Genomic DNA, 18,581 nt, shown 5'->3' with positions numbered 1-18,581 from the left:
CTATCTCACAAGCAGACTATGGACCAGGAGCGTGTCCAAACCTTTTTTTAAACCCAGATACACTAACTGCTGATACCATATCCTCTGGCAATGTGTTCCAGAGCTTAACTATTCATTGAGTGAAAAAATATTTCCCCTGTTCAAGTATTTCCGTATAACTTTCTTGAGTGTGCCTTTGTCTTTATACTTTTTGTAACAGTAAAAAATCAATTTATGTTTACTCATTCTACACCAATCGGTATTTTGTAGACCTCTATCATATCAACCCTCAGCCGTTTCATTTCCAAGCTAAAAAGTCCTAACCTCTTAAGCCTTTCCTCATATGAGAAGAATTCCATCCCCTTAATCATTTTGGTTGCTCTTTTTGAACCTTTTCTAATTCTGCTACATCTTTTTTAAGATATGGTGACCAGAATTATACACCATACTCTCTAATTAATTTATTCATTGTTGTTTGAAATCTGTTATGACACTTCATATTCTTCTATATCTTAAAAATCATGAGTATGGCAAACTCTCTTTTAAATGTCTGAAATAATAAATATCAAATTTAAAAAAACTATTTTTATCTGTTGCTTAATTGTGTACCTTAGTCGCAAAACCCTCACTACTCTAATTTCAGCATCCCAAAAAGAAATAATAGTATATGAATACGGATGTGTGAACTGAATATTACTACATGAATTAAGCTATTTTATAAACATCAAAAACTCTTCCACACTGCTTGTCCATAGAAGAAAAACATCATCTATGAACCAATCCCTTGAATGCATCTTTTCTTAAAATGGTGATTAAAAACTCCTCTCACCTTCAAACTCATTCATAAACAAACATGCCACAGAAGGGGCAAAGGTTGCACCCATTGCAAACCCTGAAATCTGCAAATTCAATTGCTTTTTTAAATAGAAAACAATTATCCTTCATGGCAAATCTGGCTAACCCCATAATAAATTCAGTTGGTACTTGTGTGACTTGATCCTGTCTTCTAAAACGTCATTCAAAACTTGCAGTGCAGCCTCTTGTGGACTAGATGTAAATAGAACTGTAATATCTAAAGTGACCATCAAAAAAAGGTCTCTAAAACATTTGTGTTCATATACTGTAATTTCTTTTTAGATGTTGAAATTAGAGTAGTGAGGGTTTTGTGACTAAAGTACACAAAAAAGCAACTGACAGATATGTTTCTGAAATTTGATAGTTCTCATCCCAGACATGTAAAAGAGGGTTTGCCAAACTCACAATTTTTAAGATGTAGAAGAATATGTATTGACATAATAGATTTCAAACAACAATCAAAGAAATTAATTAGAGACTTGACAGAGGTTATGGATCTGGACCCTGAGGAAAAGTCTATAAAAGAGCTAAATATAATAACATCGAGTTATTACTACGATGCAAGCAGCTTTGTGATAAGGAGGACGTTTCTACTTCTGTAACTAAAGGGTTGTTTTACTAAGGTGGGCCAAAAAATGGCCTGCGTTGGTGTAGGCTAATGTATTGGGTGTGCACAGGTCCTTTTTTCAGTGCTCCTGCAAAAAAAGGCCTTTTTGGCCGAAAATGGACATGCGGCTAAATAAAAATTGGCGCGTGTCCATTTTGTGCCTGAGACCTTACTGCCACCCATTGACTTAGCAGTAAGGTCTCATGCGTTAACCAGGCAATAATCGTCAGTGCGCATACACTGCTGATTACCACCCGGTTAGTGCCATGTAGAAGAAAATAAATATTTTCTGTCGTACATGTCGGACGCACATAAAAATTAGAATTACTGCCCGGGGCACGAGGTAGCCGGGTGCTAGTTCTAATTTGATGTGTGTTGTACGCGCATAGGCCTTTGTAAAAGGGCCCTTAAATGTACTCATGCAAGTCCAGTTGTAAATGAGAAAACATAGGAAGATAGGAAGATAATCCAGGCACACCTCAGGAAAGCATGATTGAGGGCTGCTTATGCCAGAGGACTGAATGAACATAGATCCAGTTTGTTGAGAGAGCAGTTACAGGTGCCTTTGGCACAACATTGCAAGAATCAACAAGACAGTTTCAGCAATTTAAGATGTTTTGATATAGATGTGATTTTATATGAGAGGTGGAGATTTGGAAAAAAGACTTTTGCAAAAAGAACAGTGGATTCATAGACTCCACACCGTAGAGCCATCAGGATTAAATAATTTTATTATGTGGAAAGCATTCGTGTACATTTCATCATTTATCATGGAAGAAATAGTGGATTTACAGTTTTTTTTTATTTCAAAGCACACCGAAGTAGTAAGTGTTTTTATAAATTCTGCTAATGCTTTTGTTTGAAATAAGAACAGAATAGTAACATCAAAGATGTGTTAGCAAACCTCACTGGGCATAGGAAATTACATGGACATCGGCCAGGCACCCAATGCCATATGAGTGATATGTCAGCCCATGGCATATGAAGAGAGGACATGGTGTGATCTGATTGGTTGGGTCCATGTCAGCATTTTAGTTAAAATGTGGCACCAGGGTGAGAATGTAGGAATACATCATGACAGATTCTGAAACAGTAAGCACATGAGCCAGTCGCCATTGTTCCAATTGGACATTGTTAAATTATTGTGAAATGTGTTCAGTAACCATGATTTCATTTCGTCAAGGTTGTTTCAGAATGGTGGAAAACAGCATGGATTAAACCTTCATGAAAGTTGGAAGACATTCATCAGCTGCAACAAAAGGATTGCGCTGTTGGCAACACTACCGCTGAGGAAGCCTTTATAGTGAAATGCTAGGGCCACCATCGGGTGAAAGTTGTGTTTCTTGTATGCAATAGTTTTACTATTGGGATAACATTTGGTCACAGTTTGAAGTATGTATATTAAGTAGCAATAACAAGCACAGAAGCACTGGAAACATTTTTGTTTTAAAAAGCAAGATACAAGGTTTTTGACTTACGAATGATATTAGTACCCCAATAAGACAATAAGGGATCCTTTTACTGAGGTGAGCTAATTGATTTAGAACACACTAAATAAGACACCATTTATATTCCTATGGGTGTATTATCATTTAGTGTGCATTAAATCTGTTAGTGCACCTTAGTAAAAGGACCCCTGTGTGTGTGTGTGGGGGGGGGGGGGGGGGGGGGGAGGGGGATTCATTAAGGTCTGGTAAAAGTTTGCCCTTTACCACACCTTATTTAGTTTACTTGATATACTGCCAATCGCCAGATGGACCTTGAGATACCACGAGATTCAGCAACCGCAAGACTACCGCTAGGAGCGCCATTTGGAGGATGGCACCCAGAGTGGGAAGGAGCGTTTAGGCATCACTTCTGCCTGAAAAATCTCAGATCCCCAGACTACCCCCGGACTACCAATGACCACTAAAGTAGCCACTATGGTGGGGGCGGGCCTTGGGGGGACAAGTTGGGGGGGCACAGAACTGCAGGCCGGAAGCATCAGGCCACAGCTTTGCGGCCTGATGATCCCAGACAGTATTCACTAACCTGTAGTGACTTAAATAGTGCCACGATGTTTTTAGAAAAGTGAAGTTAGGGCTATTTAAGTCGCATTATGGGCCAATTAACATGACTTAAAGTCCTAACACCACTTGATGAATTTCACCCCTCCCTCAAATTGTTAGTGTTTGGGTGTCTTTGCATAGTGTTTGCTATGCAATGTTGGTTACTAAAAATTTGGTAGACTTGATTCCATTTAGATATCTGGTTTGACAACATTAGTGCATGGCCATTAATACAAAAACTTAGATAAAAAAGTCATTTTGAGGCTATAGTAAAAATGGCATTAGTGCACGGGAAAGACCCATTTAAAGGTATGGTAAGGCCACTTTTTATTTCAGCTTAGTAAAAATGACCTCTAGGTCCTAAAGATTCTTTTTGGACGAAGGTACAGAACTTGTTCCATTTTGGTAGAACTTTTCTATATCATTTCTTCTATATCATGGTTGAGGTATAGCAAGCCAAATTAGGCACAATGTTCAAGGTAACATATAGTAACATAGTAGATGACGGCAGAAAAAGACCTGCACGGTCCATCCAGTCTGCCCAACAAGATAACTCATATTTGCTGCTTTTTGTGTATACCCTACTTTGATTTGTACCTGTGCTCTTCAGGGCACAGACCGTTTAAGTCTGCCCAGCACTATCCCCGCCTCCCAACCACTGGCTCTGGCACAGACCGTATAAGTCTGCCCAGCACTATCCTCACCTCCCAACCACCGGCTCTGGCACAGACCGTACAAGTCTGCCCAGCACTATCCCCGCCTCCCAACCACCAGCCCCGCTCCCGATCTTGACTAAGCTCCTGAGGATCCATTCCTTCGGCACAGGATTCATTTATGCTTATCCCACGCATGTTTGAATTCCGTTACCGTTTTCATTTCCACCACCTCCCGCGGGAGGGCATTCCAAGCATCCACTACTCTCTCCGTGAAAAAATACTTCCTGACATTTTTCTTGAGTCTGCCCCCCTTCAATCTCATTTCATGTCCTCTCATTCTACCATCTTCCCATCTCCGGAAAAGGTTCGTTTGCGGATTAATACCTTTCAAATATTTGAACGTCTGTATCATATCACCCCTGTTTCTCCTTTCCTCCAGAGTATACATGTTTAGTTCAGCAAGTCTCTCCTCATACGTCTTGTAACGCAAATCCCATACCATTCTCGTAGCTTTTCTTTGCACCGCTTCAATTCTTTTTACATCCTTAACAAGATACGGCCTCCAAAACTGAACACAATACTCCAGGTGGGGCCTCACCAACGACTTATACAGGGGCATCAACACCCCCTTTCTTCTGCTGGTCACACCTCTCTCTATACAGCCTAACAACCTTCTAGCTATGGCCACCGCCTTGTCACACTGTTTCGTCGCCTTCAAATCCTCAGATACTATCACCCCAAGATCCCTCTCTCCGCCCGTACCTATCAGACTCTCCCCGCCTAACACATACGTCTCCTGTGGATTTCTATTGCCTAAGTGCATCACTTTGCATTGCTTCGCATTGAATTTTAATTGCCAAACCTTAGACCATTCTTCTAGCTTCCTCAGATCCTTTTTCATGTTTTCCACTCCCTCCTGGGTGTCCACTCTGTTACAGATCTTAGTATCATCCGCAAATAGGCAAACTTTACCTTCTAACCCTTCGGCAATGTCACTCACAAATATATTGAACAGAATCAGCCCCAGCACCGATCCCTGAGGCACTCCACTACTCACCTTTCCCTCCTCCGAGCGAATTCCATTCACCACCACCCTCTGGCGTCTGTCCGTCAACCAGTTCCTAATCCAGTTCACCACTTCAGGTCCTATCTTCAGCCCCTCCAGTTTATTTAAGAGCCTCCTATGGGGAACCGTGTCAAAAGCTTTGCTGAAATCTAAGTAGATTACGTCCATAGCTCGTCCCTGATTCAATTCTCCTGTCATCCAATCAAAGAACTCAATGAGATTCGTTTGGCACGATTTGGTCTTTATTCCCCCACTGGTTATGCATCGTATTATTCATCCTAGCATTTCTCTGATTCTGGCCATCATGCTATTGCACTCTCTTGAGAACTTAGATCATCAGATCAACTTTTTCCTCTTGTCCCTTTAATGTATATTGCTCTTTTCTGTTTAGGATAGAAATACAATGACTCTGCATGTTTCTGCATTTAAATGTAGTAACTCTCTACCACTCAATCACTCTTCAAGCTTCGTTGGATTGCTTCTTATATTCCTTTAGGAGTTATGTACTCTGTTACAGATCTTTGTGTCTTCTGCTTAAAAAAAAACAGTTTCTAAGTCAGTCAACAACCTTGAGACTGCACAGTTCATTTATCAGCTTTCTATATGGGACTATTTTAAAAGCTTTGAAATCTAAATATATCACATTTAACTGACTTCCTAATTTTCTGATCATCCCATTAAAGATATCATTCAGCTCCGTTTGGCTTGCTGTTGCTCAGGTAAAAACCTTGTTGCCCAATTCCACTGAATTGGGGATTCTTCACAAATTTTTCATTTTACTGCACCCTCCCATTAATCTCCCCCCATTGATATTAGAATAGCCAGCACCATAGGAGCAGACTCTGTGGGTGATGGGTGCTTGAGCACCCCCAATATTGATTAAATTCCTTGTATGTGTCCAGGGAGGGGTTATTTCCACTGGGGTTAGCACCCCCAATAATGTAAAAAAGGTGGCTCCTATGGCCAGCACGTAGTTCCAACCTCCTTCCTATTACCACATTTATAAAGGACGATGACACCTGCAATTCTTCAATGCTATAAAGCTACTTCTTTTTTTCAAAGATTGATTGAGCAGATTTGCCAGCAGACCCATCAGATCTCTCTAAATGCCCTTAGTATTCAAAGATTCATCTCATCTTTGTCTACTTTCAGCTTTGCTAGCTCCGTACAAACTTTCTGTAAATACATATCTATGTTAACTGTCAATGGTATTTCTTCAATCCTTTCTTCAGTGATGTGATATTGAACAAAATTTGAAAGGCTTTCACTTTCCACCTGTAGAGTTTCTCCTTTCATTTACAGACCTGAGAAGTACTGCCACACTGGGACAGACCAAAGGTCCCAACAGTGGCCAATCCAGGTCACAAATACCTGGCAAGATCCTGAAAAAGTTCAATACATTTTATGCTGCTTATCCCAGAAATAAGCAGTTGATTTTCCAGTCCATTTTAATAATGGTCTATGGACTTCTCCATTAGGAAGCCGTTCAAACCTTTTTTAAAACCCCGCTAATTTAATTACATGTTGAGTGAAGAAAAATTTTCTCTGATTTGTTTTCAATTTACTACTTTGTAGCTTCATTGCGTGCCCCCTAGTCCTAGTATTTTTGGAAAGAGTAAACAGACACTTCACATCTAATCGTTCCACTCCACTTATTATTTTATAGACCTCTATCATATCTCCCCTCATCCGTCTTTTCTCCTGTCATATCATCTCTGTTCCTCTCATCTTCTTTTGGATATTCTTCTCTTCTCTTTATTCCACTCTCCGAGATCCCTTGCAGTTTTTTTAAAGGCCCTTTTGCTAAGCTGGGTCTTTCCCTCATGCTAAGTCTATTTCTAGCATGGCTGTAAGATAGACAATTTTCTATTTGTTTACATTCTGGCCGTGTGCTAATGTTAGCATTAGCGTGCAGCCATTAAAAAAATTAACGCAGGAGCACTTACCCCCAAATTCTATACATGGTGCCTGAAGTTGTGCATGCTAATTTGACCACACGGTCAAATTGGGTGCACACCTTAATTGATTAATAAGCCAATTGGCACCAATAATTGGTACTTGCTTTTAATTGGTACTTGGCTTTAATTAGAATTTACACACACAAACTTTTAGACGTATTCTATAACGCAGTGCACGTAAATTCTCATGCGTACAGTCAAAAATGGGCAAGGCCATGGGTGTGGAATGGGCGGGTTGTGGACATTTAAAAAAAAACCTATGCACACTGCTATGGAATACACCCGATCTGCGCCTAACTTAGGCACAGGTATTTAGGACTGGTTTTAGGTGGCCTACATCGGTGCAGCTAAATTTTAGTCACAAGAACAGAATGTGTGCATATTCTGTATACTACGTGTAACTTTAGGTGTAGTTTAGAGAATCATATTAACCGAGTGGTTTTTCAGGAGGTGCTACAGGTTCCCATGTAATGACACACTAACCAGCTAGCATAGAGGTAATGTGGAGGAGTGGCTTAGTGGTTAGAGCACTGGTCTTGACACTCAGAGGTGCACAGTTCAAATCCCTCCACTGCTACTTGTGATCTTGCCTCAGGTACAAAGTTAGGGGTTCCTTTACTAAAGCTTAACTCAAGTTATCAAAGACCCCCTTATATTGTGAGTCCTCCAGTTACCCCAGTAACTGACATTGTGCTACTACCGAAAAAGGTGTGAGCAAAATGCAAATAAATAAATAATGTCAGAATGCTAGCTGAATAGCACTTCCAATGTCTATTTTTTTGTCCTTGACAAAACAGCAGTAAAATGTGGCCTTCATGCACCCTTACGTGGGTCTTTCCTGCACACTAAGGCCATTTTTTACTGCTGGGGTAAAATGCCCAAATGTCCTATTTTTGGTATTAATGACCATACTAACCTATTAGTGCAAAACATAACCCCTGCACTCATAGCACGCACACATCCTGAAATTACAGGGGGGGGGGGGGGGGGGGGCTCAGCATGCCCTGCACTATGCAAGTTTTTACTGCAGTACTGCAGCTTTGTAAAAGGGCCCCTTAGGAGGGGATTCATCAAGCGGCATTAGGTCCATAACGCACGTTATCTGGCCCTTAACGCATGTTATTGGCCCTAATGCTAATTGACTTAAAATACCGCCAAATAGTGTGGCAAAATTTAGTTGTCACAGTTTATGGCGTAATGAGATGCAAAATGTGCAAATACATATTTTGCATCTCATTATTATACAAACACCACAAGTTGTGTTAGGGTCAAAAAAGCATGATAAAATAACCCCTGCTTTTTGCTGGGGTAATTTTACCATCCGGGAGCATCTCCTTATATGGAAATCTGACCCCTAGCAGTAGTTGTGCCATTTTGAGAGCAGTGCTGGATAGAAAAGGAGTGATTGGGCATCACTCCTGCCCAAAGACCCCTTGGGAACCCTCCAACCCCACTGGACCACCAATGCTGTGAAAGGTAGTCCATGTGGGGAATGAGAGCAGAGTGGTCCAAGTTGTGAGGGGGGGTCCTGTTCAGGGGGGTACAAGGCCAGAGGGGTCTTGCTCGGAAAGGGAGGCTTGATTGGGTGAGGGGGATCTAGTCCTGTTGGCCCTGAAGAATCAGGCTGTGGCTTTGCAGCCCGATGTTCCCGGGATGTATGGCAACCCCAGCAAAAAGATCAAGGTGCTGTAAATGGCAAACTTTTACCACACTTTGATGAATTCCCCCCCTTAGTACTAAAGCAACAGGACTCCTATCAAACTGAAACAGGATTGTCACTTGTAACTCATAGTTCAAATGCCTAATCCCAAATATGCAGAATTTATGTTCACTGGGTTTAGGCAAACATGATATACTGTGTTTTCTAACTGAATTAGTCCCAGAGGATCTAAAACCTCATAAAATGGATCATCGATTTGTCCTTTTCCAGTGGAAAGTGTCTCTCTCTAAAACCAGTTCTGTGTGAATTTTGGAAGGCTGATAGAAGTCTAGAATGAGAGAATTGAAGAAGTGTCAGAAATAAGCAACCTGGCAGCCAGATAAAAGGATTCAATGAAATAAATTACATTTATGTTTGCTTACAAAAAAATAACACAGACTGCAGCAAGCATCTAAAAGCTGGGCTATGTGCCACATTTTATTAGGAAACCATTTCTTAATAAACTGTAATAGTACACCAGATCCTCTGGACAAGCATTTTAGGCTTCCTGTCTTTCCTCTGAGCTGACATTAGCATGAGAGCATGCTCACTATAGTTCACTAAAACAATCACAGACAGACATGAAATTATCAATATTCTGATCTAATGTGGCTCATGTATAGTGAAATGAGGTTCAAAATGTGGGGAGTAATTTTATAAAGCCTTTTCCATACAAAAAAGGACTTTTATAAACTTGCACATTCGCGTATGCATGTAGAAAGTAAGAAAGGGGGTAATTTTATAAAGTATTTTTTGCAGATATGTGACCACGTGCACATATATGGTGACTGGTATAAAACTGCTCTCTTTGACAGTAAGTGTATTCAGGAGCAGAAAGTGGGCAAAGTAAGCATGTATGGAAATGGCTTATAAAACATGCTAAATGATGCACATACTTAAAAATTACAGCATAAACATTTATAGATGGTCAGAGCAGGTATAAATGTCTGTGCCTGCACTGTAGGTGTGATCTCTGCTACTTACACTATCATTGTATAAAGACAAGTAGGCACCTCCTTGCCTTTACAAAATTGTCTCACATTAAGCCCTAGAACATGGGCTTATACTAGATGCCAAAAATCCAAAAAGAAAACGATTTCAAACTGTATTAAACTTTTGATAGGAGATTAAAGGGTCCTTTTACTAAGGTGCACTGAAAAATGGCCTGCGGTAGTGTAGGTGCGGGTTTTGGGCACGCGCAGATCCATTTTTCAGTGTGCCTGTAAAAGATTTTCGCCGAAAATGGACGTTTGGCAAAATAAAAACTGGCGCACGTCCATTTTGGGTCTGAGACCTTACTGCCACCCATTGACTTAGCAGTAATGTCTCTCATGTTAACCGTGCGGAAATCACCTACGCGCGTCAAGTCAAAGTTACCGTCCAATTTTTGCCAAGCGCCAGAAAATAAAATATATTTTCTGGCACGCATAGCGGATGCATATAAAAAATAAAATTACCACATGGGCCATTTAGTAGCTGGGCAGTAACTACAAATTGACGTGCGTTGGATGCACAAAGGTGCCTACATGGCTAAAAAAAGGGCCCCTTAATCACTATTTTAATCTAGATTAAATGTCATGCCATGGTTACATTCAAAACTGAAAAAAAGTGGCGGGAAAAGACCTCAGAAATCTCAGTACATTTCCTTTCATGTATAGAAGTGACTACTTACACTATCACAGGTCTATAAAAAAACCTCCAATTATCATAAAGATTCAAAACTCCTATCCCACTAATGGGCTCATTTTTGAAACACAAAAAAAAAACATCCACAAGTGGCATAAAGAGACATTTGGACTTTTCCCCCCAAAAAAACATCCAAATTGCTATTTTCAAAACCCATTTTAGGACATTTTTTTATGCAGTTCATCTGCAGTACATCCAAATCACAAGGTGGTGTGTTGGGGCATGAGTTGGGCATTCCTAGCACTTGGATATTTTTCTGTCATAATAGAACAAAGCAAAAATGTCCAGGGCCAAAACCTAGACGTTCTGGGCTACACCTGTTTTAATAACAGCTAAGTCACAAAAAGGTGCCCCAAATGATCAAATGTCCACAGAAGGGATTGTGGCATGACTCCCCCCCTTACTCCCCCAGTGGTCACTGACCCTCTCCCACCTCCAAAGATGTGAAAGAAACAGTACATACCAGCCTCAATGACAGCTTTAGATGTTATGGCCAGTCCTATTAGAGCAGCAAGCAAGTCCCTGGAGAAGCCTAGTGGTCGGTGCAGTGGACTGTAGAGAATGGGACCCAATCCCATAACCCACTCTGATTGTTACTCTTGGGGTGGAAAGTGTCAGCCCTCTAAAACCCACCAAAAACCTACTGTACCTACTTATAGGTGATGCTTACAGTCATAAGGGCTATTGTTATGGTGTACAACTTGGGTAAAGTAGGTTTTTTGGTGGGTTTTGGAGGGCTCACCATACAAGATAAGGACGTAACAGTGAGATGTGTACCTGGGACCTTTTTTTTGAAGTCCACTGCAGTGCTCCCTAGGGTGTGCCACAGCTCTGCATGGATGTCAGTGTGGCCATTCTACTAAGAATGCTGGCTGCTCCTACATCCCGATGGCTTGATTTTGGACGTTTTTCACTTGGACTTTTTTTCAAAAATAGTCGAAAAAGATAGATGCACTGAGCACAACAACATCTAGCAAATGGCCATTTTTGAAACAAAAATATAAGATGTTTTTCAGGTTTGAAAATAGCCATGTTCACTACTGGATTTTTGAAAGTTTTCCTCAAATCATCCAATATCATATCGAAATGCCCCTCCACGTTTACTATTCAGTTAAAAATCAAAAATATCAAAAAGTGAAAAACAGTTCATGTGACCACCTGAAAAGTTAAATCTATCATTTTTCATGTACAAACTTAGCTCAATCCAGCATTTCTTCAGGCATTTCCCACATCTCAAAGGTTAATCTTGCCAAAATCCATTGTGAAGAAAAAGTTGTACACATCCATATCCCGACAAGGAATCCCTGTTTTGCAATAACTGGAAACTCAACTCTGTTCTATCACCACTGAAAAACAAAATGGCGGCTGGGAACAAAAAATGCCCTCATTTAAAAACATCAGACACCAGCATTGACCAATACTAGATGCCCCCCAACAGAAGTGTAGCTAGGTGGGTCGCCAGGGGAGCAACTGCTCCCCCAAACAGACTTCCATTGGCTCCGGTGACTATTTTTCACGGCGCAATCTGTTACATGAAAAATAGGCGCTGATACAGTCAGCAGTCTGCTCTCCGCTCCCCCAACGCCTCAACCTGGGTACGTTTCTGGCCCTCATATAAAATTACCCTCAAATTGTGCACTACTTTTTTGCAATTTGCGTGTAGGTGTTCTAGGGGCATAGTTTGGGTGGAATGAAGGTGGAGTTGCCATACGTGTATGTATTTTATAAAATGTACGTGCATATGCATAATTTATACATACAGATTTACATCTTTTATGGTATAGGTGTAAATTTGTGCATTGACATTTATGCACTATTTGGGCTGAATCTGGGACTGTGTTATAAAGAGACAGAGATAGCTGTATTGCTTTTTTAAGAAACCAACACTGCATGGCCATTTACCGGTCCTCCTGAAAAAGAGTCTCTTTTATCAACAGCGGTAAAAGGTGGCCTCAGCACACGGCAAACCCAAGCGCTGACACCACCGTGGGCCACCTTTTACCACCTTTAGGTAAAAGGGCCCCTTAGGGGGAAGTTATTAATGTAGGCAACCATTAAGATGGATTTTTCCACCCAACTTGTACTATTTTAGCACTGGTCCCATTTTATGCATTGAGTCCTAGGGGCCCTTTTAGTAAAGATCAATGCACTCTCATAGGTATAATATAGAATTTATAGCATTTCATGTGTTCTAATTCTATTTGCATACACTAAGTTTTAGTAAAAAGGTCCCCTAGTTATTAATAACCTGTCTTAATGGCAGGTATGGTTGACAACTTCTGCCTTTAGGGGTCATTTATTAATAGCTAGCATGAGCTAATGCTGTTAATGTGTTATCTACCCAGAGAAATGCAACGGACCCTGCCATAGACAACATTTATTGCTTACATTAGTGTGCACTAATGGTAAATTACCTCCTTATAGTATTAAAATATATTAGAGAAAGAGCTAGATGTACTAAAAGATGCTACACATTAACATGTGATAACGTGCATTAATACAGATTATTCACCGCAGGTCAACTTTTACGCAATGGGACTATAAATAAAGTGGAAAGTTGGTGGGGGGAGTCACATAGGCCTGGATCCCACCAAGAGTTTCATGCTAACTGCCCCCTATTTTTTACTTGCAGAGCATGAGCACTATTACTGCGGGCAGATAATTACATAAGTATTGCCATACTGGGAAAGACCAAAGGTCCAACGAGCCCAGCATCCTGATTCCAACAGTGGCCAATCCAGGTCACAAATACCTGGCAAGATCCCAAAAATGTACAAAACATTATATACGCTTATCCCAGAAATAGTGGATTTTCCCCAAGTCCATTTAATAATGGTCTATGGACTTTTCCTTTAGGAAGCCGTCCAATCCTTTTTTTAAACTCTGCTAAGCTAACCGCCTTTACCACATTCTCTGGCAATGAATTCCAGAGTTTAATTACACGTTGAGTGATGAAACATTTTCTCCGAATCGTTTTAAATTTACTAAATTGTAGCTTCATCGCATGCCCCCTAGTCCTAGTATTTTTGGAAAGCATGAACAGACACTTCACATCTACCCATTCAACTCCACTCATTATTTTATAGACCTCTATCATATCTCCCCTCAGCCGCCTTTTCTCCAAGCTGAAGAGCCCTAGCCGCTTTAGCCTTTCCTCATAGGGAAGTTGCCCCATCCCCTTTATCATTTTTGTCGCCCTTCTCTGCAATGGGTAGGAATGAGGCCCTCTCTCCTGCCCATGTGGTCAAGGTTTCTTCCCTTCAAACCACAGTCCCCATTACAGTTTCTCCATTGTAGCCACCCGTGCAGCAAAAGGACCAAGTTTCCAAGTTTGCTAAACATATGATATGCTGTCCATCAAAAAAAAAACACATTAGGCAATTTATAATGTACAATGTAATAAAGTACAAAGAAAAAGAATAGAAAGATGTTAAGGGTCCCTTTTACTAAAGGGTGTTAAAATCAGGGCTTAGCACATCTTAATGCAGGACTTTCCTGCTTGATAAGCCCAGATTCAGTACATAAGTATTTAGGGCTTTTTATACAAATTTTGTAGGTCTCAAACTAATTTATATTGGTTCACGAGACTTACAAAACTTTTATGGGAGCATTCCCATGTTCACTCAGCATTTAGCCGGGTAGTGCATAATCATGCAAAGTCGCTAGCTCGTTAAAACTTCCATGCCCATTCTCTGCCCACAAAATGCCCCCTCTACAAAATGGTGAAAAAATTGTTAATGTGTGCTTAACACTTGCTAACAAGCAAAATACCACAAAATGCATTTAAAGCATTTTGCGATAACCTGCTTTTCTTGCGCTAATTGAATGTTAAGGTTTAACACTTTAGTAAAAAGGCCCCTACATGTATTGTAAATTTTTGATACGGTGGTTCTGTGTGTAAATAAAAAGGAAGGTTGTTCCATAGCAATGACCCAACTGGTTGAGCATATAAAATCATAAAAGAACTATTGAAAAGACGGTACCACAAAAAAAAATTGCTGAGAGGAACTTATAGTGTGTTATCAGTGCATGTGGTATAAGCACAGGACAAGAAGGAGGGAACCCTCAAATTATGGATTTTATGGACTAAGGTCAATATTTTCAAAGGAACACAAGATGATGTGGGTAGCCGATGCTCTTGTTGAAGTAATGGGGTAACATGGTCCCATCATTTTGCAACTGTAATCAGTCTGGATAGGCTGCAATCTATTGCTTGTGCCCACTAAGCACAATTTAAAGGGGCAATAGCCTCTCCTTCCTGCTTAAATTGCTTTGAATATCGGGTGGTAAAGCTATTATTTTAGAGGATCAACAGAAGCACTGCTGCCTATTCCATTTTCTATTGCAAATTGTTATCATCCCATTCCTTGAACATTCCTGGAGTCATCATTGATGATCAACTCAATTTTTCTTTACATATCTGATCAGTAAAATCCTTTTTTTATCAACGCACCCTATGTAAATTGGTCCATGCATTAGTGTTAGGCCTGCTAGACTATTCTAATTCGTTATTTTTAGATTTCATTTTGACTGAAATCAATAGATTGCAGCTTATCCAAAATATCACCATCAAACTGATTACAGTTGCAAAATGATGTGACCACATTACCTCCAGCTGCCCCAAAGCTTTCCCTCTCTGCCATGATCCACCCCCTTCTGATGCAAATTTCCTATTTTTGCCTTAGGCGGATTGCAGAAAGGCAAAGCTTCAGGGCAGCCGGAGGCAGCTTGTGAGGATGGCTGCTGTACTGGGGCCCTTCTGAGAAGGGAAATACATTTTTAAAAAGACCGCAAGGTGAGGGGAAGGGAGGTAGACGGACCATGGTGGGGAGAATGGTAAGAGATGCCCGGAACGTGTAGTAGCAATGCAGATGTAGAGAGAAGGGGCGGGGGGGGGGGGGGGAGGAGAGGGGCTCAGGAATCACGGGTTCCCTCCTTAATTTCTGCCCTGGGCCCCACCATGTCTAAAACTGACCCTGCAATCAATTATTGAATTAAGTTGTGCACACAACTGACCTTATTCTATAAACTGAGTGCACAACTTTTCATGCTAAGCTTGAAGTTCTATAAACGGTGCTTATAATTGTGTGCGCAAATTTGGGTGACATTTAATTGAATAATGAGCCAATTAGCACCGATAGATGGGTACTAATAATCAATTATCAACAACAATTGACATTAATTGAAATTTATACATGCGTTTTTAGTCATGGGGATCCATGCATAAATTTTATGCGGGGCTCCAAACAGGGGGTGAGGCCATGGGAGGGTCATGGCAGATCAGAGGTGTTCCTACAATGTATGTGCTCTGTTATTGAATAAGAGGGATCTATGCCTAATTTAGACATGAGTTGTGATAGTGTTTTACATTTTTATACTCTAGAAATCCAACTCCCAAAGAGTCTCCAGAGGAGACAGGTATGCCATTGATTTTAAAGCCAGGAAAACAGTGTTGTTCCAAATAAAGCTGAATTGAGACTTGCAATCTGAAGGGCCCTTTTACAAAGGCATGGTAAACTCTACGTGCGTGCAGCATGTGCCAAAATTAGACTACTGCCAGGCTAGCTCGCTCACCTTGTGGTAATTTTGGATTTGATACACATCCATACCACTGGTTCAAATTATTTGTTTACTTTCTACTGTGGTGTTTTCAGCATTAATCGGCAGTTGGCATGCGCCGACTGGTCACTACATGTGTAGCGCATGAGTAGGGTTACCATATGGCTCCAGAAAAAGGAGGACACATTGATCCAGTCCAGGATTTTCTTCCATTGAAAGCAACGGAACTAAAACCCAGATTGGCTCAATCTGTCCTTCTTTTTCTGGAGCCAGATGGTAACCCTACGCATGGGCCCTTACCGTTAGATCAGTGGGTGAAATTAAGGACTCAGTTCGTAAATAGGCACGTGCTGGTTTCAATTTTACCACAGGCCCTTTTCCCAGCCCATTGAAAAAAAAGCCCTTTTTCCCAGATATGGTAAAAACTGGCCTGGCGCGTGCCAAAAAAAAAACACATGTCCACACTACCATAGGCCACTTTTTGCCACGGCTTAGTAAAAGGACTCCTAAAGTAGGAGCTTCCAAGCTAAAATGTCATATTTTAAATGTGAAAGTGGTTCACTGAAACAAGACTTAATTAATGACAAGATTATTCAGCACAATGTAAATATGTTTGTTATCACTGAATCTTGGGTAAATGCTAATAGTTTTGTTACCTTAACAAAACCATGCATAATGAAGAGCATAATTTGTTCATGCAAAGGGTTGTTTGTTAAAAGCAAAGGGTTGTTTCTGAGACCTTTGGCCCCCATTAGATTGCCTTCTCCCCTTTTTTAAGATCAGAGTGTTTACTGATTTGATTAGGAAATTTAACTAACCGTGGAGTTTGTTATAGATCCTCAAAAGATGCTAATTTTCATTACTAGTTTTGCTTTAATCTCCTATATGTCACACATTTCCAAACATCCTACTAATGGGTGATTTAAACATTTATTTCAACATCAGAGACAGCAGGGAATGGTTAGTTACAATGGCCTGTCAAATTTCTAGCAAAGTGTGACTTGTCCAACTAAGGTTAAGGTAGCATGTTGGATTCAGTGCTTTTCATCATAATGAAAATTTTAAGATTTTAACTGAAAATCTGCAAACCTCTACAGTGGGATGATCTTACATTTTTCGACTAGTTTTTGTATGACTAGTCATATGCAGGGGCGTAGCTACGGGTGGGCCTGGGTGGGCCCAGGCCCACCCATTCTTGGCTCAGGCCCACCCAGTCCTAGTCTGCGAGCCAATTGCAGCTCTGCTGTTATTTTTTCTTACCCGCAGCGGCGAACGGGCGGCCCTAAAAGCAGCAAGCAACCAGGCTCATCGACTCCATCCTTCCTTCGCTTCCTGCCCTCTCAGCATCCCGCCCGCTCGAAAGGAAATGACATCAGAGGAAGGCGGGACGCACGCAGAGAGGGCAGGAAGCGAAGGAAGGACGGAGTCAACGAGCCTGGTTGCTTGCTGCTTTTAGGGCCGCCCGTTCGCCGCTGCGACTTGGGGAGTGGAGTGGAAGTGAGCCAGCAGCCTATCTATTCCACTCCCCCGCGCAGCCGTCGCCGTTCAGGCAAGTTAAAGCAGGCAAACCTGTGAGCTGCTGCAAGCTGCATCCACGTTGTAGTTCTTTATTGAGACAGATGGGAGATGCTGTGAAGGGGGAGAGAGGGGGAGGGAGATGCTGGATAGAATGGGGAAGGGGATGGCTAGAAACAGGATGGGCAGGGGAGAGAGGAGAATTGCTGGACAACAGGGATTGCTAGAGGGGACAGGGGAGAGAGGAAATTTGCTGAAGATGGATGGAGGAGAAGGCAGGGGAATGGAGAGTTGCTGGACATGGAGTGGAGGGCAGGGGAAGGAGGAGAATTGCTGGGCATGCATGGATGGAGGGGAAAGGGGAGAGGAAATTTGCTGGAGAAGGCAGGGGAATGGAGAGTTGCTGGACATGGCGGAGGGCAGGGGAAGGAGGAGAATTGCTGGGCATGGATGGAGGGGAAAGGGGAGAGAGGAAATTTGCTGGAGTTGGATGGAGGGGAATGGAGAGTTGCTGGACATGGTGGAGGGCAGGGGAAGGAGGAGAATTGCTGGGCATGGATGGAGGGGAAAGGGGAGAGAGGAAATTTGCTGGAGTTGGATGGAGGAGAAGGCAGGGGAATGGAGAGTTGCTGGACATGGAGCGGAGGGCAGGGGAAGGAGGAGAATTGCTGGGCATGCATGGATGGAGGGGAAAGGGGAGAGAGGAAATTTGCTGGACATGGGTGGATGGAGGAGAGGGCAGGAGAGAGGGAATTTGCTGGATATGTATGGATGGAGGAGAGGGCAGGAGAGAATGGAGAGTTGCTGGACATGGATGGATGGAGGGGAGTGCAGGGGAAAGGAAAGGAGACTTGCTGAACATGGATGGATGAATGGAGGGGGCAGGGGACAGAGGACATTTGCTGGATATGGGTGGATGGAGGAGAGGGCAGGGGAGAATGGAGAGTTGCTGG

The sequence above is a fragment of the Microcaecilia unicolor genome, chromosome 3 (assembly GCF_901765095.1).
Source record: "Microcaecilia unicolor chromosome 3, aMicUni1.1, whole genome shotgun sequence".
NCBI lineage: Eukaryota > Metazoa > Chordata > Amphibia > Gymnophiona > Siphonopidae > Microcaecilia > Microcaecilia unicolor.
The sequence above is the reverse complement of the archived record's forward strand: the minus strand, read 5'-3'. Positions refer to the sequence as shown.